Below are 25,963 nucleotides of genomic sequence, written 5' to 3'. Positions count from 1 at the left end.
ATTAGATTATTTGAATAAATTTAAAATAAAAAACTAAAATTTGTATTTTGAAATTTATAATTATTAAATAATTAATTATTTATTATCATGGCCCACTTCTCAAAATTTTCAGATATTATAATTAATTAAAAATTTGGAAAAAAAATGAGTCCCAAGTCTTTAAAAAAATTGCCCTTAATGAATTGAATCAGATTAATTATCGACATGCCCCACACTATCAAAATTGCAATAACAATTAATTTGTAAAAATTTATAATTTGTAAATATTATAGTTAATTTAAAATAAAAAACTAATCCCACGTTATTCTTCTATTCTATTATCAATCTATTCTTCTGTTCTATTATTTAAGTAAAAATGCATTTTGATATAATAAATTCTTAAATTTTTCAAAGTACCCATGTTAGTTATATATTAGATTAGATAATAGAATAAAATTAAAATTTAAACAAAAAACTAAACTTTGAATTAGAAATTTTGCTATTTTAAAAATTTGTTACAATTTAAAATTTTTAAAATGCCTAGTTATTGGATATATTAGATATTAGAATAAATTTAAAATTTAAATAAAACGATAAAATTGACAATTTTAAAATTTAATAATTTTTTTGTAAATAAGAATTTTATTAAATGAAAAACCACAAAAATGTCTACATTTTTATAGTAGGAGATATCTCGAGCATGACAACAAACAACTAAATATGTAGTGGCCTACTGCCGGATAGTCCCGATAGCATAGAATATCCGAAAGGAGGTCATCACAAGTGTGATATAGAACAATAACATACAACACCATAATACTATCCTTAGATAAATTCAATGGAAGCTAACATAAATGTTTACAACATCTTGGACCATAGTCTACACAAAATGAAATACAAGGGCATTAACAAATTTATAACATAAAATTTTCTCACACATGCCCTCGTCACAAACACTAGCATGGACCATCTAGTTTGGAAGGTCTCTGTACACCTCTAATCCTGGGCTTTAGCCTCATTGGACTCGCCCTCAACCATTGCTTTACATTTACCTGGAATGACACGAGAGTAACCAAGCCATTGCTTGACGCGGGTGAGGTGACTCAGCAAGTATATTTATGAAGCATGGAGATATAGAATCAAAGACATGGATAATCAATATAGAGTAAACAATAACTCTATGAGAAGATATCAGTATAACACAACTCATAAGTTTTCCATTTACGTTAATTTCCTATGCTATGATTATTATACATATCATGTAGTCATTTCCATGCTTATGCACATGCACCAACAATAAGGAATTTTCCACATAATTCCCAAGGCTCCCACAACCAATATATCCATGTATCATGAAAATACATCAACAAAAAATAATAATGTGAGCCTTGCCTACCGGATTGATGGCCACCTCACCCGCGTCAAGCACTCATAAGATATCCTTTTTTACCCACGGACATAGCCGCCGCACAAAATAATAGTTGCGCTAATCAGTATAATCAAGCATCACATATGCATATCCCAATTTCATATCAATCCTTAATGATTAAGAAAAATCTCAATTCATGCTTATCATGTGCAATTACATAAATTAAGATGTGCACTATCTTATGATCACATGATAAATTTTAATGCATTTATTTACTCATATTTATAGAAATGCCCAACTAATATTTACGGTATATTTTTACCCCAATAATAACCACAAGGAATCAAAATTTATACATGCGAGAAACACCAAATCTTGCATGACACTAGACCCTAATCAAGAAATGTCATTCCTTAAGAAATGTAAGGTGACACAAAACCCTATTTAGATTTTAGCAATGTTCATCAAGAAAGCCAATTAATATTGCAAGATTTATCGAAATAAGGAGAATAAAACCCTTTTATCAAAAAATGAGGGTTATCAAGAATAATTCAAAAAATGGAAGAAACTAGACAAAAACAATAATTTTAAACATAGGAAGGATAGACTATATAGGAAGAATTGAATAACAACATTTTTCAGAAATTTTCAGATTTCAAGCATATTTTCAAAAAATCTGATCGGGGCTCAATATTTGGTCAAATACCACAAACGACATACCAAATCAAAGCCTAATGAGTCTAGTTTCTGGAACAACAACTGGATTTGAAATCGGAAATAACCTTAAGGAGATATTCCATAAAAACCGAAACAAGGCAGAATTCATAAGAGTAATTTACAGAATTCTAGAAAGAATTCAACAAGGTTGTTACGGGTCCAAATCATAACCAAAAATTTTAAATCTTATACTGAATTGAATCCTATGATGTCTAGTTTATAGAAAAATAAACGGATCACAATTCGGATATAACCAGAGAGCGTTATACTCTAAAAACTGAAGCAAGAACAGGTTATCCAAAAACAGAGCAGAAAATTTCCAGATTCTGGGAAAGAATTAACAAGGATGCTGTAGGCTCAAAACGAAGCCAAAAATTCTAAAAAATTTACCAAACTAAGATTATCGAGTCTAGTTTACACAGAAATAAACAGATTTTGAATCGGATATAACCACAGAGAATTATACCCTAAAGAGTACAACAAGGTTAGTTTACTCGAAAGCAGTAAAATTTTCAGATTTTAGCAGGGATTTATAAGGTTATCATGGGCTCAAATCTTAGTCAAAAAATTCAATTCTTGTGTCTAAAATGAATCTTAAGATGTCTAGTTTACAACCCAATAAACGTATCTCAATTTGGATATAACCACAGGAAGTTATGGGTCAATGAATACAGCATGGTTAGTGAATCCGAAAATAAGAACTTAAGAGCAACAACTTAAAATTGATGGAACCAAGCCTTCTAAGATGGAAACAAGGTTGCAGAACTTGCATTAAAAGATAAACAAGAGAAGAAGAGCTTACACAATCATAAGGAGGAGAAGAAGAAGATCTTGCATATGAAACAAGAAGGAAGAGAACTTGCCTTAGATGGTTGCAAATCCAAAGAGATGAAGACATCCCTTCAAATTGGAAATTCTCCACTTGAAGCTCCAATGAAGAAGACTAATGGAGGAAGAAGAGACAATCGGGAGAGGGAGAAGGAGAAGGGAACAAGAAACTAAGAAGGAAGAAAAGGAGGGGGAAATGGGGGAGACTTGTTTCCCAATTCCCTCCAATCCATCTCCCTTTTGGTTTCCCTAATTTGCCACTCATACTAACACACACAATTCAATTATCTCTTTCCCTTTTTGGTCATTTTGCCATTTTCTTAATATCTTTTCTTTTTAATTAAGATACCACTCTCTATGCCCATGGTCTAAGCCCGAGTCAAAATATATGACCCAAGCCCAAGTCAAAATATATGGCTCAATCCAACTAAGGGCCAATGGACTTTCCATGAGATTTGGATTCAATCCAATTCATTTACACTTAAAATTTAATTATTTATCAATGGCCTAATTCAAATAAGGTCTAAACCCATTTAGCCCACAACTTTGAGGCTTTTCCACACACTTTATTTATATTCACAAAGACATTGATTCACCTACATTTATCTTCCCACAAAAATATTATTTTCATTAATTTGCCCCATTACCAATGCATATAATATTTTCAACAATTAATTAATAAAGGCAACAATTCTAATGTGCAAACTAAAATACCCAATACACTTAGACCCACGAACGGGTCGTTACAAAACAAGCTCACAAAAAAGGTCCTCTATACAAAGAAACAATAAAAAGAAAACTATATAATTACTTACAATAATCAGAGGATATCTTTTGAAAGATTGCCCCAATAAAATCAACAAAATTTAATAGTTTACATATTTATATTTTTAATTTTATTTTGTTGTTATTGAAATACAATAATTAAAATTTATAATCTTGAAAATTTGAACTTTATGGAGGTAGAACATGACTATAGGACAAGTAGGTCAATAGTTAAAATTATACTTTTCTTCCTTAAATAAAAAAACAATAATTAAAATTTATTATCTTGAAAATTTAGACTTTGTGGAGGTAGAGCACGACTGTAGCACGAAAAAATCAATAGTTAAGACTTCACTTTTCTCTCGCACTCGCAAAAATTAAAAAAAATAAAAATCACAAAAAGGTTGAGGCTACACCAAGCAGTTTATGAAAGATTAGCCACTCTAATCTAGCTTGAAGAGATCCTGTAGCGGCCCTCTCCCGGATCATCCCGTTAGCATAGGAAATCCGAAAGGAGGTCGTCACAAAATGGATACAGAAATAATAACTCGAATTTCTCACCAATTCATTTTTTTTTTACTTGCTCACTGATCATCAGGAGCCAAAATAAAACATCTCTATATTTGCTCACTATCAATAGGAGCTCAAATTAAATATTACACACCCTTAACATTATCATCCTAGGCTTACCACCCATACATTTTTCAAATAAAAAGGGCACTAAGGTTCTAACAACAAATTGAACCCTCTATTTCCTATCCTCAACATTACACCCATAAATCTTGAGGCTGGGATATCTCTGTACACAACTAAACTCGGGCTCTAGCCTCATTGAACTCGCCCTTAGCAATAGCTTATCCCTTACCTGGAAAGACAAGAATAAGCAAGATGAGCCACAAGGCTCAGCAAGTATATATATTACAACAATAAGGACAATAGAGTCAAGGCATGGATAAACCAAAATGGAATAAACCCGACTTCCCACGTATGAGTAATGTAATATCCCATATTCGTATAAAGTTGTCACGTAATTTCGATGAGTTTAGGATACCGAAAAATTGACTTAATAGCAATTATTAGTACCGAATCGACTGTAGGGAATGCCTCGGAGTGAAATTGTCTAAGGAAAATTATATGGTTTTGATGAGCATTCCGAGATAGGATTTATGGTATCGAAAGAAATCGAATCGGGAACAGTTTTTGGTACAGCTAAAATGCAGCTGCTATTTAGGCTGCAAAACCGAATCATTGTAGGAGACTCCCAAAAAATTAACGGAACCCTAGGGGGGCTCCGATTTTTCGTAATAAGCAACCCTTCAGTAGTTTCGAGATGAAACAATAGGCCGGTGAGGACACTGGGGCAAAATCGTCCAAATCGAGTAACTTTAAAATTATTAATTTTGCGTTTTCGGTATTATAATGTCAATTAATTCAGAATTTGAGGATATTATTGTAATTAGAGAATTATTCTAATAAATTTATGATAAAATTTGAAGTTTAAAGACATAAAATTGTTATTAATATAATATAATATATATAACATTATATATATATATATTGATATGTATGTACGTAGCAGCGCCTGCAACCTTCATACCTCCAAAAATCTCCATGCCTTGATAACTTTAAGTCTATGCCTTGCTGCAATCAGCCATCAGCCACGTCTCTCCAACATTTAGAAAGATTTTCACGCAAAGAAAATGGCCACGCCTCTGCAAGCTTCGCCCATACCCCTGCCGCAACAGCCACGTCCTCTGCAATTTTCTCCCATTCCCTGCAAATCCATCCCATGTTCTGCAAGCCATGATTTATGGGAGATTTTGTACGCTAAGAGAGTTTTTCACGCAAGTAGGTAGGGGCATGGCAGTGAGGGAGCGGCGGGGAGGCTATAAATTGCAGCAAGGAGAAGTGAGGGAAGCAGAGAGTTTGAGAGAAATGCTTGGCCGAGGGAAGCAGAGGAAAGAGAGATTGAGAGAGGAAGCTTGGGCTGAGCCAAGGCCGAGAGCAAGCGAGAGAGCTCGCGAGAGAGGGATCGACCGAGAAAGAGTAGAAGATCGAGAAGGAGAAGCTAGGGGCCAATCGTTGGCTGCAACAGCTTGCGGCAGCCATGGCCGCGAGCTTCCAGCAAGTAGGCGCAGCCGGCAGCGGTAGCGACGGAGGTTGGTAAGGGCTCGAGCAGCTGTTGGCGAGGCCGCGGTGGCCGGTGACGGGCGGAGCAGGCGGCGGTGGCGGCTGGGCATCGCGGAGGGGCTGGTCGCAGGTGCTGGATGCATGCGCAGGCATTGCAGAAGAAGAAGAAGAAGAAGAAGGAGGAGGAAGGAAGGAAGGAAGGAAGGAGAAGAAGAAAAAGAAGCAAAAAAGAAAAAAAAAAGAAAGAGAAAAGGAAATAAAGAAGAAAGAAAAGAAAAAAATGATGGCATGGTTGCTGGAGAAGAAGCAGTGGCGCGAATAAGATGAAGTGGGGGAAAAAAGGAAAAAAGAAAAGAAAAGAAAAGAAAAGAAAAATGAAAAAAAAATAGAGAAAATGTGTAAAAAAATTCTGAAAAATAGCAAATAGAGTTTTATGGTTATTCCGAAGATTTTGGGTGAGAAAATGATTCGGGCACGTATTTTGAGGATATGACACGCATAACGAGGAAGTCAAAGAAGCTAAGTTAAGGTAAGTAAAATTTCTTAGAAAATTTCAGAAATTCAAGAATATTATTTTATAAATTATCGTAGTGAAATATTTGAGAAAATATTTTAGAAATATTTAATCTGGATTTATTGAGGAAAAATATGAAGAAATAGAGAACAAATTATAGAAAATTCAAGAAATTATGAAAAATTAGGTTTTAATGTTTATTATGGTGATTAGGATACTTTGAGGTTGAAGTTGAAGAAACTCGTGCAAATTTTGAGGTTGGCACGCAAATCGAGGCAAAGCACGAATATCGAGGTAGCCCGATAAGCTTGAGAAGGTAAGTGGTTCTTCCTCGAAAATGTTTTCATCATACTGACATACTTTGATATGTATCCATCACGTAGACTGCATACATGACATGACTATGTAATGCATAAATACACGTTGATATCATTGATCACTCGCATTTGAGGCCGTAGGGAGTACGAACTGGCACCGCTACTTTACCAAGGGTGCACTCATACACCTCAGCTTCGAAAGAGGGGGCCGCAAAAATGGTAAGTAGCATGAGGGGTGTAGTTGACACCTACGATGAAAGACATTGCATACACACATGACATAGCATTATGTACCCTTACTTAGATGGTTCATCATCTAATTTGGGTTTTGCTCCTGGAATATTCAAACGTTCCAGGAGGAAATTGTCGCAGATACAAGGATAAATGAGGCATGAAATGACATTTAGCAAAGTGCAGGAAGAATGAAATGTAGGTTATGTAGCCCATGTATTTTTGATTCTGCTACTTTAGATTCTGAACGTTTTGAGAAATGTCGAACATATAAGAATTTATTTATGATTAATGTTAAGATATCAGGTTTAGATCATTACTTCCGCATTTGATGTGTATAGTGATTCTCTTTCGAGAAAAAAATGATTGGAAGTTCTGGGACCGATTTGAGGTATGATGTGGTTTAGCTTTAGTGTTTGAAAGAAAAAAAATTATTATCCCAGAATTGTCCCAAATTATAACGCGCCCGAAAAAGTGGGGCGTTACAAGTAACATTTCCCATTAGATCCCATTATTATTGTCATTCCCATGCCATTGTCATTATGCATTTCATGCACCATTTCATTTCTCAATCATTATGATCATTTCCATGCCATTGGCATTATGCAATTCATGCATCATTTCATTTCTCAATCATTATGATCATTTCCATGCAGCATATCGGCCCTCAAGGCCTTTCATTCACGTGCATGCATACATATACATAGAAAAATCATTTAGTCATTCACTTGGCTTGAGCATCACCTATCGGGTTTATGGCCACCTTACCTGCGTCACGCGCTCTTTAGGATATCCTTTTCTCACCCTGCGGTACATAGTCGCCGCGCAAAATAATAAGTGCGCAAATAATAATGCCATGCAATACTCATGTAGGTTTCAAGTAAGCATATCAAACATGCTACATTATTAGCAATGTTCTCCTCATAATCATCATGCGGATTTAGCCATTTCAAGATTATATCCTCACATGAGCCAATGATATTTTCATCACATGATTTGGCATCATTCATTGAGATTCATTTCCATACCATAAATAATAATACCATGCAATGTTCATGAAGGTTTTCAAGCAAGCATATAGACATGCTTCATTATTAGAAATGTTTTCATCATGATCATCATACACATTTAGACATTTCAAGATTATATCATCACATGAGCTAATGGTATTTTCACCATGCGATTTAGCATTATTCATTGGGATTCATTTCATACTATTTCTCAAGGTCAAACAAGTTGGTTACATGAATTCACCATTTAAAAACTCATGATTTTCATCTTTAATTCCCACCATTAATTAACTTCCCCATTTTTGGGACACTTACATATCCACGAGATGATTTCGAAGTCAACTAAAACATCACAAGAGCTTTGGGGAAGAATTTCAAGCATTAGAAAAGAATCGGACCAAAAAGAAAGAATCATTGCATTCTATTAGTTAACCGAATAAAAGAGTTAGTCAATCGACTGAGGACTTAGTCAACCCATGAAGAAGGCTTAGTCGACTAAATAGGGACTTGGTCGACTGAGTAAAAACACTTGGTCAACTAACAGAAGTTTAAATTATCACTTGGTTGACCGACTGAAATACTTGGTCGACTAACAGAGGCTTATATTATCACTTGGTTGACCGATTAAAACACTTGGTCCACCGACTGAAATACTTGATCGACTAACAGAGGCTTATATTATCACTTAGTCGACCTACTGAAACCACTTGGTCGACTAACAGCCCACTTGGTCAACCGACTAAAACACTTGGTTGATCGACTAAAATACTTGGTCGATTAACAGAGGCTTATATTATTACTTGGTCGACTAACAGAGGCTTATATTATCACTTGGTCGACCGACTAAAACACTTGGTCGATCGACTAAAATACTTGGTCGACCAACAGAGAACAAAACACATATTTGGTCGATCGATAGAAATACTTGGTCGACCAACAAAGGCTTGAAACTTAAAAATAACAACGATAACCCACAAAACTCAACCTCCCGAGCAAGATACACCAAATCTTGCTTCTCTAACATTTCTAATCAATTAAGTGTCATTCCTTTCAGAATTTAGGGTGAACTAAACCCTAATGAAAACTCACAAAAAGACCCACCAATGATAAAACACCAAGTTAAGGAAATGAGAAAATAATCCACCAATCAATATAAACTCATGATTAGATTTTCTAATAAAATAGAAGAATTCGAAGACAAGGAAACCAAGAAGGAAACCAACTTGAACCAAGAGGAAAAAGAACCAAGGCTTACATTAACAAGGAAAATCAACATGAACTTGCATGGAAACAACATAGAAGGAATAATAACTTGCATTTAGAATAAGAACTTACCTCTAAAAAGAATCAAGGAGGTAAGAGAACTTGTCATGAAAAAGAAATAGAGAAGAAACTTGCATAACCAAAAAGAAATGCAAGAAGAACTTGCCTTTGATGAAGAAAAATCCAAGGAGAAGAATGCACCCAACTGCAACTTCATTTCAAGCTTCCATGGACATCAAAATGGAGAAGAAGAAGAAAAGAAGAAGAAGAAGAAGAAGAAGAAGATGTTTCTGCCAAAGAGAAGAAGAAAGAGGAAGAAAAGAATGGAGAAAAAAATAAAAGAAAAGAAAGCACGGGGGAGGGATGGCCACCCATCAACTTTCCAACCACTTCCTTGGCCAATTTACAACTTTGCCCATCTTGCACACTCACACAATTCAAAATATCAAATGCCCATTTTTGGAATTTCTCATTTTCCTTATTTCTCTCTCCTTTTCTTTATTCAACCTCATTATGAAATTCCATAATTGCCCTCACCTTTTTCAATAAAGCAAGGACCATTTGGTCATTTTGTATTTTACAATTCTTTTCTTCTTTTCTTTTAATCCACAAAATACAAATATATATATATATAATTTCATTTATTAAATTCCATCTCTCATTTTTACACATGGGCCTAACCCCAATTCAAAAATCCACTCATACACTTACATAGGCCCAAGCCCAACTCATTGGCTCAATTAATTATAATGACCCATTTCCATTAGCCCACCAAAAGGGCCTCAACATAACATTAAGCCCAATGGGCTTCACAACCATACAACACTTGCCATATACAAAGTCTCCCCTTGGGTTCAACCCAAGTTTTCAAACACCAATCCATAAATTTAATACATCATTTATTTATATAAATTTTTTCACATCAAGATATGCACACACATACACACACACACACACACACACATATATATATATATATATAATGCCCATGCCCACTTTACTAATTGCCCAATTCATTTTAGGCCCATGGGATTTCTCTAAACCCATCATATTTATGGACCTTAAACACTTGGCCCAAATGGACAACCCAATTCATGAATTTAAATACATAAATTTTGACACTAATTAAGAATATTTCCCAACATTCAATTTAATAGAGCAAATCTCCAAATTTTCACAATTAAAATATTTATAAACTTCTAGACCCATTAACGGTCGTTACAGATCTAAACCTTCGTATTTTCTTTTCTAATTTCTTGAAGCTTCAAAAGTACCCTAGGATGCTTGACCCTTCAATGATAGGTTTGCTATTCTTGGTGATCTCCTAACAATTTCTGATTGTATTGAAGTTGCTTTGGACCTGCGGGAGGTTTTTCTTGTTGACTTGCTTGGTACCACAGGCTGCAAGGAAGTGCCCTCAGAGATGGAGATTCCTTTGCTCTCGCTAAAATAATAAGACATGTTTGAACTATAAAATTAGTAGTTTTCAACAAAGAAACAATATTGCATATGAATTTATTCAAGAGGAGAACTCTTGTCACCTCTATCTAGACAATGCAGTTACAAAGAATTACACTAATTAAGGTGACCAATGATAAAAGGGAACACTAATTAAGAATGTGTGATTAATTAATTTTTTATTGACTCACAATCCAAGTATTTACTCTCTTTAACATGGATTCAAGAGATAAAATGCAAATGAATGCAAGAAACTAGATTATTTACTAAATACTTTCTAAGCACTGAAGTAATATTGCAGTGAAGACCTTATCTATAGATGAAAGTTCCATCCTCAGATTTTGGAGCCTGCAACAAAAGAAGTGATTTAATGAATTTTAACTGTCAATTTGTTAATGGCTATATGGAATTAAAATGCCAATCAAGACATATATATACTACCTCACTTGTAGGAGAAGACTTGTCAGACCTCTTGCAAGCCTCAATAGGGTCCTCTTTCTTCTCATATCCACTGTCTAACATGTTAAGAAAGATGGGGATATAAATGAGTAAATTGTGCCCAAAATATTTGACTTTCAAAGCTATATATATATTTTGCATAACACAACTAGCTTAAAAGTTAAATAAAAATGCTGAAAAAGCACATGATTGCAATGTGAACTACAAATTGTTTTGTTTTTTAGGGGAACAAAACACACAAAATATTTGCAAACAAAACGCATAAAAATAGCTGCAAATTGTTAATCCCTTGAAAAATCTAGTGCCAACTTAGTGCTTAAGATGAATGACATAATTCTTTTCCCAACTCATACTCTAGTAAGAAGGAAACCTAATCATTTTCTCCAAACGCTTTCAGCACAAAAGTAAATTAGAAAAGCATGGATAATGGCAAGAAAGTCAATGATAGAGCTGAGCTAATTTCGTGCCCTTTTCAAAAAATAACATGATAAAATTCTTGCTCTATTTGTTTTTACTTAACTATTCATTTAATTTTTTTTGTCAAAAATTGAAATTAATTATTTGATTACCAAGTAATGAAGATATATGAACTGCATGTGGTGACCAAAAAGAAAAAAATAAAAATCAAGAAAGGAGTAATTAAAAGATAATTGAAAGCAAAAAGAAAACACATTAAATCAACATGAAAAGAAGTATGGTCACCTGTTTTTTCTTTCTACCCAAGACTATTATGCTTGGAATTGCTTTCGTTGTCTAAACCGTCAAGCATGATAGCAAGACCATTTTCAAGCTCTAACTCCAGTCCTTCAAAAGTACTTTTATGCTTTAGACCCCTGTAAGTCTCCGTATTGTTATAGGACACAAGAGGAGACAAATGATTTTGAAATTCAAAAAGATTATCGTTTTGAAATGGTGGATCACTAATTGGTGTAGATCGTCCAGTGGAGATTTCCAGAATTTGGGAAAAATGAAGTCATTTGAGTCCCTGGAGTTCATTGTAACCTTTTATAACATTTAACCCTGCAAAGACAATAAGATATTTATTTGAAAGTGGTCTTGCTCTAATACTCGACGCTTGGTAGAATGAAAAAACAGGTGACCATTACTTCTTTTGATGTTGATTAAATGTGTTTTCCTTTTGCTTTCAATTATTATCGTCCAATTACTCCTTTCTTTGTTTTTTTTATTTTTATTTTTGGTCACTACATGTAATTCTTATATCTTCGTTACCTGGTAATCAAATAATTTCATTTGATATTCACCACAGACTAGACTGCTTGGTGTAGTCTTGACCTTTTTGTGCTTTTTTTTGGGGGCAAAAAATGCAGTCTTAAATGTAGATATTCTTGTGCTACAATCGTGCTCTATCTCCACAAAGTCTAAGTTTTTAAGATTATAAATTTTAATTGTTAATTTTTTTAGAGAAAAGTGCAATTTTAACTATTGATCTTGTTGTGCTATAGTCGTGTTCTACCTTCACAAAGTTTAAATTTTTAAGATTATAAATTTTAATTCTTGTATTTTAAGAAATAACAAAATACAACAATGGTGTTGGAAACGAGATCTTTTATTCTGTAATGGCTTGGAGAGGTTAGGCAGGAGAAGGCCCATCTTTTCCTTTTCATTTTTTGTTTGTTTATATTTAAATCAAATTAAAAGTATGAATAAAGAAATTATATAAATATATAATCAAAAACAAAATTAAAAATGAATCATATATAGTCAGATGAAGGGGAGTGCTTGTGTTGGTGATGTAGAGATGCCACTGGCAAAGAAGCCCTGCTAGCGATGTTCGACCTCCAATAAGGGGAATCAGAGGAGTGTGACTCATCTGATGGTGGCACGAGGCATAATGATTTGGGCAGGCCTATAGGGTTTGATGCGTGTCAGACTAGTGAGCATGCTGGCTAGTGTAACGCCTCGCTTTCCCTGACGTGTTATATCTTGGGACAATTTCAAGACAATAATTTTTTTTTCTTTCAAGAACTAAACCTAAATCACATCATTCTTCAAATCCGTCCCAGAATTCCCATACATTAATCTCGAAAGAGAATCACTTACACATCAAATGCGGAAGCAATGATCGAAACCTGATATCTTAACATTAATCATAAATAAATTCTTACATCTTCAACATTCCTGAAAAAGTTCAAAATCTAAAGTAGTAGAACTTAAATACAGGGGCTACGTTACATACATTTCATTTCTCATGCACTCTGCTAAGTGCCATTTCATGCCTTATTTATCCTCGTATCTTCTACAATCTCCACTTGGAACGTTTGAATATTCTTGGGGCAAAGTCCAAATTAGATGATGAATCATCTAAGTAAGGGTACAGAAAACATATTTCGTGCATGAATGCAATGTCTTTCATCATAGGTGTCAACCGCACCCTTCATGCTACCTACCATTTTTGCGGCCCTCTCTTTCGAAGCCGAGGTGTATGGGTGCACCCTTGGTAAAGTAGTGGTACTAGTTCGTACTCCCTACTGCCTCAAATGCGAGTGATCAATGATATCAACGTGTATTTATGCATTTCATAGTCATGTCATGTATGCAGTCTACGTGATGGATTCATATCAAGGCATGTCAATATGATGAAAACATTTTCGAGGAACATAAACCACTTACTAACCAAGCATTTTCTATAAAACTAACTTCAATTGGGGAGTATCACTTACCTTCTCAAGCTTATCGGGCTACTTCGATATTCGTGCCTTACCTCGATTTGCGTGCCAACCTCAAAATTTGACAAGTCACTTCAACTTGTTCCTCAAAGCATCCTAATCACCATAATTATTTAAATAAACATTAAAACCTATTTTTCCATAATTTCTGGCATTTTCTATAATTTTCTCTCTATTTCTTCCTATTTTTCCTCAATAATTCCAAATTAAATATTTATAAAAATATTTTCTCAAATATTTCACTAGGAAAATTCATAAAATAATATTCTAAAATTTCTGAAATTTTCTAGAAAATTTTACTTACCTTGACTTAACATCTCTGACTTCCTCGGTATGCGTGTCGTATCCTCGAAACGCGTGCCCGAATTATTTTCTTGCCCAAAATCTCTGAGATATTACCGAAATATAATTTTCTATTTTCTGGGATTTTTCTAAGAATTTTTTGACATTTTTCTCTATTTTTTCTAATTTTTTTTTCTTTCTTCCTCCACTATTCATCTTCTTCTTCCTTCCTTTCTCCTCTGTGTGCAACCTCTTCTTCTTTCTTTCTTTTTTTCTTCTTCTTTTCTTTTCTTTTCTTTCTTCCTTTTCTTCTTCCCCTTCCTTCCTCATCCTTCTTCTTCTTCCTTTTTCTTTCCTCCCCCTGCTTTTGCGTGCGCGAACCAGCGCTTGCGCGCTGCCATGGCTGAAACCAGCCATCCCGGCCACCTCCGATCACCCCTGCTGCCTCTGATCGCCTCCGCACCGCCTGCCATCGCGGCCGCCTCCACCGCTCCCGCTGCCTGCGGCCATGGCCGCTCCTGGTTGCTGCAACAGCAGCTTCGCGGCTGCCATGGCCACACCTTACTGCTCCATCTCTCCCTGCTCTCGATCTTTTTCTCTTTTCCCTCAACCCAAGCTCTCTCTCTCTCTCTCTCTCTCTCTCGGCTGAATCTCTCATGGCTCACTGCCACTTCTTGCTTCATTTGCTTCCCTCAATTTCTCCATTCTTAGTCCATTTATAGGCTCACCCCACAACCCTCACGCCTGTCTCAGCCATTCTCTATTGCGTGCAAAATCTTCCTTGCGTGTAAAATCTTCCAAATCATGCAGAGACGTGATTTTAATCTTGCAGGGGGCGTGGCTGATTGTAACAGGGCATGGGTAAAGGTTGCAGGGCATGGACTTAAAGTTATCTAAGGCATGGGTTGCGTTTTACAGAGGCATGGCCTCTGCCATGCGTGTACACATATATTATATATAAATTGCATATAAATTACATTATAAAAAATGAATATATATTTAAATGCCCAATTTAACCCTAAATTTATTAAAATAATTCTCTAATTACGATAATATCCTCAAACATTGAATTATTTGGCATTAAAATACCGAAAACACAAAATTAATAATTCAAGATTACTTGATATTGGCAATTCCATCCCGGTGTCCTCACCGGGCTGTCGTTTCATCCCGAAACCACTGAAGGGTTATTCATTACGCAAAACCGAAGCCCCCCTAGGGTTCTGTTAATTTTTCGGGAGTCTCCTACCACGATTCGGTTTTATAGCCTAAATGACAGCTGTATTTTAGCTGTACCAAAAATTGTTCCCGATCTGATTTCTTTTGATATCATAAATCCTAACTCGGAACGCATATCGAGACTATATTATTTTCTTTAGACAATTTCACTCCGAGGCATTCCCTGCAGTTGATTCGGTACTTATAATTGCTATCAAGCCAATTTTTCGATATCTTAAACTCATCGAAATTACGTGACAACTTCATACGAACATGAGGTATTACATTCTCCCCTCCTTACAAAAATTTCGTCCTCGAAATTTGCTACATATCCTAAATCTCAAAATTTCATTATCGGAATCAACACCTGATTGATCAAATAAAGAAGATCCCACTTGAAACTCGTGAATATCAATGCACATATCAAAATCCGAACCCTTAGACTTACCATACCCATCAACCTATAGACAAGTACACTTGTCAACCATGCATACCTTTCATATTATAATCGCATAACTCGGTCCTTGGGCCACGAGTCTCCACTCGAGCTCCTATCTAAGTCGGTACTCACATCATCATAATGAGCCCGCGGCTCTCATATCCACATTCTCAATTTTCAATTTTCTTAAGTCATCCAATCGATATCACGACATTTCTTTAATTCTGATTTCCTATGACGTCATTTATTTTGAATCAATCAATCATGCTTTGACAATTGACACAACTCACATGTCATCACACTCTTAGGGTTCCTTGTCCCGTCTCTGTGAGTTCCATTAGTTACACCACTACCACCTCATCAATTGACACAACTCACCTGTCATCACTTGACCACTTTCGGTCTCTTGCTTAACTCAATCCATTGGATCCTTGATCTTACACATCTTACTTCTAAGACACTAAATGGTTCTTGAAATACTTATCATTCGATCTTAAACATAACAGCTACGCTATGTCATATCAGACTAATCATCCATGACTTAATCATTTTTGATAACTACCAGCTATCCTATCATTCATCGCAATGATTTCAACTAATGACCTCAAATCAACAGTCTCTACATCTCTTGGATCCATAATTATGGTTACCGAGTTAACCTTACACCTGAATCATATCATCGGTTCCTAACTTCAATAACTAGATCATTGAACTAGTTTCCATCAAGCTTTTACTATTCACCAAGAATAGTAATCGTATACTGAATAGTGTCTGTACGTGAATAGTACACCAGGTAAGTTCCCAGGAAAGAGAGGTGGGTCACAAATGGACACATTTAAATACCAAGTCTTTCCTTAGCCAGAACTTGCCTAGACATGCACTTCCACTACTCAACACTAAAATCCAGTAACCTCTAAGCCTTCAACCGATAATCCCTGAATCTCCTAAATAGGGATTTAATCTTACGAACCCTTGTCTCTTTTCCTAAGCCTCCACTTGGGGTTCCTACTAACTGGTTCCATCAATACTAGATACCCTTAAGTCTCCAAATTGTTATTTCCTAATTCTCTAGATAGGATTTACTTTGATATCAACTATATCCGAGTCACTTAAGGCTTCCAATCAACTTAAGCTCTAATACCAACTGTAACGCCCCGCTTTCCCAGGCGCGTTATATCTTGGGATAATTCCGAGATAATATTTTTTTTTTCTTTCAAGCACTAAACCTAAATCACATCATTCCTCAAATCCGTCCCAGAATTCCCATACATTAATCTCGAAAGAGAATCACTTACACATCAAATGCGGAAGCAATGATCGAAACCTGATATCTTAACATTAATCATAAATAAATTCTTACATCTTCAACATTCCTGAAAACGTTCAAAATCTAAAGTAGCAGAACTTAAATACAGGGGCTACGTTACATACATTTCATTTCTCATGCACTCTGCTAAGTGCCATTTCATGCCTCATTTATCCTCGTATCTTCTACAATCTCCACTTGGAACGTTTGAATATTCTAGGGGCAAAGCCCAAATTAGATGATGAATCATCTAAGTAAGGGTACAGAAAACATATTTCGTGCATGAATGCAATGTCTTTCATCATAGGTGTCAACCGCACCCTTCATGCTACCTACCATTTTTGCGGCCCTCTCTTTCGAAGCCGAGGTGTATGGGTGCACCCTTGGTAAAGCAGCGGTGCCAGTTCGTACTCCCTACTGCCTCAAATGCGAGTGATCAATGATATCAACGTGTATTTATGCATTTTATAGTCATGTCATGTATGCAGTCTATGTGATGGATTCATATCAAGGCATGTCAATATGATGAAAACATTTTCGAGGAACATAAACCACTTACTAACCAAGCATTTTCCATAAAACTAACTTTAATTGGGGAGTATCACTTACATTCTCAAGCTTATCGGGCTACTTCGATTTGCGTGCCAACCTCAAAATTTGACAAGTCACTTCAACTTATTCCTCAAAGCATCCTAATCACCATAATTATTTAAATAAACATTAAAACCTATTTTTCCATAATTTCTGGCATTTTCTATAATTTTCTCTCTATTTCTTCCTATTTTTCCTCAATAATTCCAAACTAAATATTTATAAAAATATTTTCTCAAATATTTCACTATGAAAATTCATAAAAAATTATTCTATAATTTCTGGAATTTTCTAGAAAATTTTACTTACCTTGACTTAGCATCTCCGACTTCCTCGGTATGCGTGTTGTATCCTCGAAACGCGTTCCCGAACTATTTTCTTACCCAAAATCTCTGGGATATTACCGAAATATAATTTTCTATTTTCTAGAATTTTTCTGAGAATGTTTTGACATTTTTCTCTATTTTTTCTAAATTTCTTTTTTTTTTCTTTCTTCCTCCACTATTCATCTTCTTCTTCCTTCCTTTCTCCTCTGCGTGCAACCTTTTCTTCTTTCTTTCTTTTTTTTCTTCTTTTCTTTTCTTTCTTCCTTTTCTTCTTTTCTTCTTCCCCTTCTTTCCTCATTCTTTTTCTTCCTTTTTCTTTCCTTCCTCTGCTTCTGTGTGCGCGAACCAGCGCTTGCGCGCTACCATGGCTGAAACCAGCCATCTTGACCACCTTCGATCGCCCCTGTTGCCTCCGATCACCTCCGCCGCTCCCGCTGCCGGCGGCCATGGCCGCGCCTGGCTGCTGCAACAGCAGCTTCGCGGTTGCCATGGCCGTACCTTACTGCTCCATCTCTCCCTGCTCTCGATCTTTTTCTCTCTTCCCTCAACCCAAGCTCGAACTCTCTCTCTCTCGGCCGAATCTCTCATGGCTCACTGCCACTTCTTGCTTCATTTGCTTCCCTCAATCTCTCCATTCTTAGTTTATTTATAGGCTCACCCCACAACCCTCACGCCTGCCTCGGCCATTCTCTATTGCGTGCAAAATCTTCATTGCGTGTAAAATCTTTCAAATCATGCAGAGACGTGATTTTAATCTTGCAGGGGGCGTGGCTGATTGCAACAGGGCATGGGTAAAGGTTGCAGGGCATGGACTTAAAGTTATCTAAGGCATGGGTTGCGTTTTACAGAGGCATGGCCTCTACCATACGTGTACACATATAATATATATATATTACATATAAATTACAATATAAAAAATGAATATATATTTAAATGCCCAATTTTAACCCTACATTTATTAAAATAATTCTCTAATTACGATAATATCCTCAAACACTGAATTATTTGGCATTAAAATATCGAAAACACAAAATTAATAATTCAAGATTACTTGATATTGGCAATTCCATCCCGGTGTCCTCACCGGGCTGTCGTTTCATCCTGAAACCACTGAAGGGTTATTCATTACGCAAAATCGGAGCCCCCCTAGGGTTCCGTTGATTTTTTGGGAGTCTCCTACCACGATTCGGTTTTACAGCCTAAATGGCAGCTGTATTTTAGCTGTACCGAAAACTGTCCCCGATCCGATTTCTTTTGATACCATAAATCCTAACTCGGAATGCATATCGAGACCATATTATTTTCTTTAGACAATTTCACTCTGAGGCATTCCCTACAGTTGATTCGGTACTTATAATTGCTATTAAGCCAATTTTTTGGTATCTTAAACTTATCGAAATTACGTGGCAACTTCGTACGAACATGGGGTATTACAGCTAGGGTTAGGGACAATTGGATATGGAAAACATCCCGAATAAAACACCCATTTTGTTGTGCTAAGTTTTATCAAAGTTTCGTTATTTTTAAAATACCTTTCACATATTTTATCATCAAAATTACGAAACTAAAATTTATATTTTGAAATTTAGAGAAGAGTCGGGTTACATATTTTATCTTTTTTTTTTTTAAATTTTTGTTTGAAACTTAAAAAAATTCAAAATTCCCTAGTTATGGTCACTTATTTTTTCATTCTACCCAAGACTATTTGCTTGGAATTGCTTTCGTTGTCTAAAGGGTCAAGTATGACAGCAAGACCATTTTCAAGCTCGACTCCTTCAAAAGTACTTTTATGCTCTAGACCCCCATAAGTCTCCGTATTGTTATAGGAACACAAGAGGAGACAAATGATTTTGAAATTCAAGAAGACTTATCATTTTGAAATGGTGGATCATTAACACTACAAGAAATTCGGCATTTAGCGAAGCAATATTTCCGTCGCTAAAGCCCAAAAATCTATCTCTAAATCAGTTTAGCGACAAAACATATCCGTTGCTGAATTCCTTGTGGCTAAATTTTGTAACGACGGATCCGTCAGCTGGTAGATCCATTAGCTAAATTTTGTAGCGACGGAACATATCCGTTAATTGGTAGATCCTCCAGGAGAGATTTCCAGAATTCGGGAAAAATGAAGTCATTTGAGTCCCTGGAGTTCATTGTAACCTTTTATAACATTTAGCCCTACAAAGACAATAAGATATTTATTTGAAAATGGTCTCGCTATCATACTTGACGCTTGGCAGAATGAAAAAACAAGTGACCATACTTCTTTTCATGTTGATTCAATGTGTTTTCCTTTTGCTTTCAATTATCGTTCAATTACTCCTTTCTTGGTTTTTATTTTTTTCTTTTTGGTCACTATATGCAGTTCTTATATCTTCATTACCTGGTAATCAAATAATTTCATTTGATATTCACCGCAGACCAGACTACTTGGTGTAGTCTTAACCTTTTTGTGCTTTTTTTTGGGGCAAAAAATGCAGTCTTAAATGTTTATATTCTTGTGTTATTGTCGTGCTTTATCTCCAGAAAGTCTAAATTTTTAAGATTATAAATTTTAATTGTTATTTTTTAGAGAAAAGTGCAATCTTAACTGTTGATTTTCTCGTGCTCTACCTCCACAAAGTTTAAATTTCTAAGATTATAAATTTTAATTCTTGTATTTTTAGAAATAAAAAAATACAACAATGGCGTTGGGAATGAGCTCTTTTGTTCAGTAATGGCTTGGAGAGGTCAGGCTGGAGAAGGCCTATCTTTTCCTTTTCTTTTTGTTTTTTTATATTTAAATCAAATTAAAAGTATGAATAAAGAAATTATATAAATATATAATTGAAAACAAAATTGAAAAGGAATCATATATAGTTAGCTGACGGCACATTAGGTTTTCCAGCAAAAAATTAAAAAAAATAAAACCACGTCAGGCTTTAATAAGAATAGTAGTACGATGACGATAAATGGGCGTGGAGGGCTACCCCATTTACCTCTTTCTTGGTTAGTGGCTTGCCTAAGTTCAGGGGTCGGATGATGGGTCGAGTGCTTGTGTTGGTGATGTGGAGATGCGACTGGCAGACGAGCCCTACTCGTGATGTTTGACCTCCAGTGGAGGGAAATCAAAGGAGTGTGACTCATCTGATGATGGCACGAGGTATAATGATTTGGGTATGCTTGCAGGATTTGATGTGTCATATCAGTGAGCATAGAAGCTAGGGTCGGGGCCAATTGGATATGGAAAGCATCCAGAATAAAACACCCATTTTGTTGTGCTAAGTTTTATCAAACTTTAGTTATTTTTAAAATACCTTTCACATATTTTATCATCAAAATTACAAAACTAAATTTTGTATTTTGAAATTTAGAGAAGAGTGGGGTTACATATTTTATCTTTTTTTTATTTTTTTTATTTTTGTTTGAAACTTAAAAAAATTCAAAATTCCCTAGTTATTTATTAGATTATTTGAATAAATTTAAAAAAAACTAAAATTAGTATTTTGAAATTTATAATTATTAAAGAATTAATTATTTATTATCATGGTCCACTTCTCAAAATTTCCAGATATTATAATTAATTAAAAAATTGGAAAACATTGAGTCCCAAGTCTTTAAAAAAATTGCCCTTAATAAATTGAATCAGATTAATTATTGACATGCCCCACACTATAGAAATTGCAAATAACAATTAATTTGTAAAGATTTATAATTTGTAAATATTATAATTAATTTAAAATAAAAAACTTATCCCACGTTATTCTTCTATTCTATTATCAATCTATTCTTTTGTTCTATTATTTAAGTAAAAAGCCATTTCGATATACTAAAGTCTTAAATTTTTCAAAGTACCCATGTTAGTTATATATTAGATTAGATAATAGAATAAAATTAAAATTTAAACAAAAAACCAAACTTTGAATTAGAAATTTTGCTATTTTAAAAATTTGCTACAATTTAAAAATTTAACAATGCCCAGTTATTGGTTATATTAGATATTAGAATAAATTTAAAATTTAAATAAAATGATAAGATTGACAATTTTAAAATTTAATTGTTTTCTGTAAATAAGAATTTCTTTAAAAGAAAAACCGTAAAAACATCTACGTTTTTATAGTAGGAGATATATCGAGCATAACAACAAATGACTAAGCAAGCTCACAAAAAATGTCCTCTACACAAAGGAACAATAAAAAGAAAACTATATAATTATTTACAATAATCAGATGATATCTTTTGAAAGACTGCCCAAATAAAATTAACAAAATCTAATAGTTTACATATTTATATTTTTAATTTAATTTATTATGGTTGAAATATAATAATTAAAATTTATAATCTTGAAAATTTGGACTTTATGGAGGTAGAGCACGACTGTAGTACGAGTAGGTCAATAGTCAAAATTACACTTTTCTCTCCCAAATAAAAAAAATAACAATTAAAATTTATTATCTTGAAAATTTAGACTTTGTGGAGGTAGAGCAATGTAGCACAAGAAGATCAATAGTTAAGACTTCACTTTTCTCTCTCACCCGCAAAAATTTAAAAAAATAAAACAAACAAAAGGGTTGAGGCTACACCAAGCAGTCTATGAAAGATTAGCCATTCTAATCTAGCTTGAAGAGATCCAAACCTTCGTATTCTCCTTTCTAATTTCTTGAAGCTTCAAAAGTACCCTGGGATGCTTGACCCCTCAATGATAGGTTTGCTATTCTTGGTGATCTCATAACAATTTCTAATTGTGTTGAAGTGGCCTTGGACCTACGGGAGGTTCTACTTGTTGACTTGCTTGGTACCACAGGCTGCAAGGAACTGCCCTCAGAGATGTAGTCCCAAGTCTTTAAAAAAATTGCCCTTAATGAATTGAATCAGATTAATTATTGACATGCCCCATACTATCAAAATTGCAATAACACTTAATTTGTAAAAATTATAATTAATTTAAAATAAAAAACTAATCCCATGTTATTCTTCTATTCTATTATCAATCTATTCTTTTGTTCTATTATTTAACTAAAAACCCATTTCGATATAATAAAGTCTTAAATTTTTCAAAGTACCCATGTTAGTTATTTATTAGATTAGATAATAAAATAAAATTAAAATTTAAAGAAAAAACTAAACTTTGAATTAGAAATTTTGCTATTTTAAAAATTTGCTACAATTTAAAAATTTTAGAATGCCCAGTTATTGGTTATATTAGATATTAGAATAAATTTAAAATTTAAATAAAATGATAAAATTGACAATTTTAAAATTTAATAGTTTTTTGTAAATAAGAATTTCGTCAAACGAAAAACTGCAAAAACCTCTACATTTTTATAATAGGAGATATCTCGAGCATAACAAACCACTAAACAAGCTCACAAAAAAGGTCCTCTACACAAAGAAACAATAAAAAGAAAACTATATAATTATTTACAATAATAAGAGGATATCTTTTGAAAGACTGCCCTAATAAAATTAACAAAAATTAATAGTTTACTTATTTGTATTTTTAATTTTATTTTTTATTATTGAAGTACAATAATTAAAATTTATAATCTTAAAAATTTGAACTTTATGGAGATAGAGCACGACTATAGCACAAATTGGTCAATAGTTAAAATTACATTTTTCTCCCCCAATTAAAAAAATAACAATTAAAATTTATTATCTTAAAAATTTAGACTTTGTGGAGGTAAAGCACGATTGTAGCACCATTGTAACACGAGAAGATCAATAGTTAAGACCTCACTTTTCTCTCCCACTCACAAAAAATAAAAAAATAAAAAACACAAAAAGGTTGAGGGTACACCAAGCAGTCTATGAAAGATTAGCCATTCTAATCTAGGTTGAAGAGATCCAAACCTTGGTATTCTCCTGTTTAATTTCTTGAAGCTTCAAAAGTACCCTAGGATGGTTGACCCCTCAATGATAGGTTTGCTATTCTTGGTGATCTCCTAACAATTTCTGATTGTGTTGAAGTTGCCTTGGACCCGCGGGAGGTTCTTCTTGTTGACTTGCTTGGTACCACAGGCTGCAAGGAAGTGCCCTCAGAGATGGAGACTCCTTTGCTCTCGCTAAAATAATAAGACAAGTTTGAACTGTAAGATTAGTAATTTTCAACAAAGAAATAATATTGCATATGAATTTATACAAGAGAAGAACTCTTGTCACCTCTATCTAGACAATGCAGCTACAAAGAATTACTCCACTCTGTTCTTCCCAATCGAGTTAGGTATCTGCAGCTACACATTAATCATTTATCCTTGGGGTTTGATCATGCTCAATTTGATCAAGGTGACCAATCATAAAGGGGAACACTAATTAAGAATGTGTGATTAATTAATTTTTTATTAACTAACAATCCAAGTATTTACTCTCTTTAACATGGATTCAAGAGATAAATGCAAATGAATGCAAGAAACTAGATTATTTACTAAATATTTTCTAAGCACTTAAGTAATATTGCAGTGAAGACCTTACCTAGAGATGAAAGTTCAATCCTCAGATTTTGGAGCCTGCAACAAAAGAAGTGATTTAATGAATTTTAACTGTCAATTTGTTAATGGATATATGGAATTAAAATGCCAATCAAGACATATATATACTACCTCACTTGTAGGAGAAGACTTGTCAGACCTCTTGCAAGCCTCAGTAGGGTCCTCTTTCTTCTCAAATCCACAGTCTAACATGTTAAGAAAGATGGAGATATAAATAAGTAATTGTGCCCAAAATATTTGGCTTTCAAAGCTATATATATATATATATATATATTGCATAACACAACTATTTTAAAAGTAAATAAAAATGCTGAAAAAGCACATGATTGCAATGTGAACTACAAATTGTTTTTTTTTAAGGGTACAAAACACATAAAATAGCTGCAAATTGTTAATCCATTGAAAAATCTAGTGCCAACTTAGTGCTTAAGATGAATGACAAAATTCTTTTCCCAACTCATATTCTAGTAAGAAGGAAACCTAATCACTTTCTCCAAACGCTTTCAGCACAAAAGTGAATTAGAAAAGCATGGATAATGGCAAGAAAGTCGATGATAGAGCTGAGCTAATTTCGTGCCCTTTTCAAAAAATAACATGATAAAATTCTTGCACTATTTGTTTTTACTTAATTATTCCTTTATTGTTTTTGTCAAAAGTTGAAATTAATTATTTGATTACCAAGTAATGAAGATATATGAACCGCATGTAGTGACCAAAAAGAATAAAATAAAAATCAAGAAAGGAGTAATTAAACGATAATTGAAAGCAAAAAGAAAACACATTAAATCAACATGAAAAGAAGTATGGTCACCTATTTTTTCTTTCTGCCCAATACTATTATGCTTGGAATTGCTTTCGTTGTCTAAAGGGTCAAGTATGACAGCAAGACCATTTTCAAGCTCTAACTCCAGTCCTTCAAAAGTACTTTTATGCTCTAGACCCTTGTAAGTCTCCGTATTGTTATAGGACATAAGAGGAGACAAATGATTTTGAAATTCAAAAAGATTATCATTTTGAAATGGTGGATCATTAACTGGTGTAGATCGTCCAGTGGAGATTTCCAGAATTTGGGAAAAATGAAGTCATTTGAGTCCTGGAGTTTATTGTAACATTTTATAACATTTAACCCTGCAAAGACAATAAGATATTTATTTGAAAGTGATCTTGCTCTCATACTCGACGCTTGGCAGAATGAAAAAACAGGTGACCATACTTCTTTTCATGTTGATTCAATGTGTTTTCCTTTTGCTTTCAATTATCGTTCAATTACTAATTTCTTGGTTTTTATTTTTTTATTTTTGTCACTACATGCAGTTCTTATATCTTCATTACCTAGTAATCAAATAATTTCATTTGATATTCACCACAGACCAGGCTGCTTGGTGTAGTCTTAACCTTTTTGTGCTTTTTTTTCGGGCGAAAAATGCAATCTTAAATGTTCATATTTTTGTGCTACAATCGTGCTCTATTTCCACAAAGTCTAAATTTTTAAGATTATAAATTTTAATTATTTTTTTTAAGAGGATAATGCAATCTTAACAATTGATCTTCTCGTGCGATAGTCATGCTCTACCACCAATAAATTTAAATTTTTATGATTATAAATT

The 25,963-nt window shown here is 34.2% G+C and overlaps 1 long non-coding RNA gene across 2 annotated transcripts in view; it reads right to left on the bottom strand.

Annotated features, from left to right (window-relative positions):
- Positions 1-948: 948 nt before the first annotated feature.
- The window catches only part of LOC127789080 (uncharacterized), a 38,257-nt gene continuing 13,242 nt past the window's right edge, over positions 949-25,963 (bottom strand). The window contains exon 6 of one of the 2 annotated variants that reach the window (XR_008020488.1): positions 949-1,031. This is a non-coding gene — a long non-coding RNA (uncharacterized LOC127789080). Of the gene's footprint in view, positions 1,032-10,439; positions 10,568-25,963 lie in introns of those variants that run through there. The other variant, XR_008020489.1, reaches the window with a different exon arrangement.

Source organism: Diospyros lotus, chromosome 13, assembly GCF_014633365.1.
Source record: "Diospyros lotus cultivar Yz01 chromosome 13, ASM1463336v1, whole genome shotgun sequence".
NCBI lineage: Eukaryota > Viridiplantae > Streptophyta > Magnoliopsida > Ericales > Ebenaceae > Diospyros > Diospyros lotus.
The sequence above is the reverse complement of the archived record's forward strand: the minus strand, read 5'-3'. Positions and strand labels throughout refer to the sequence as shown.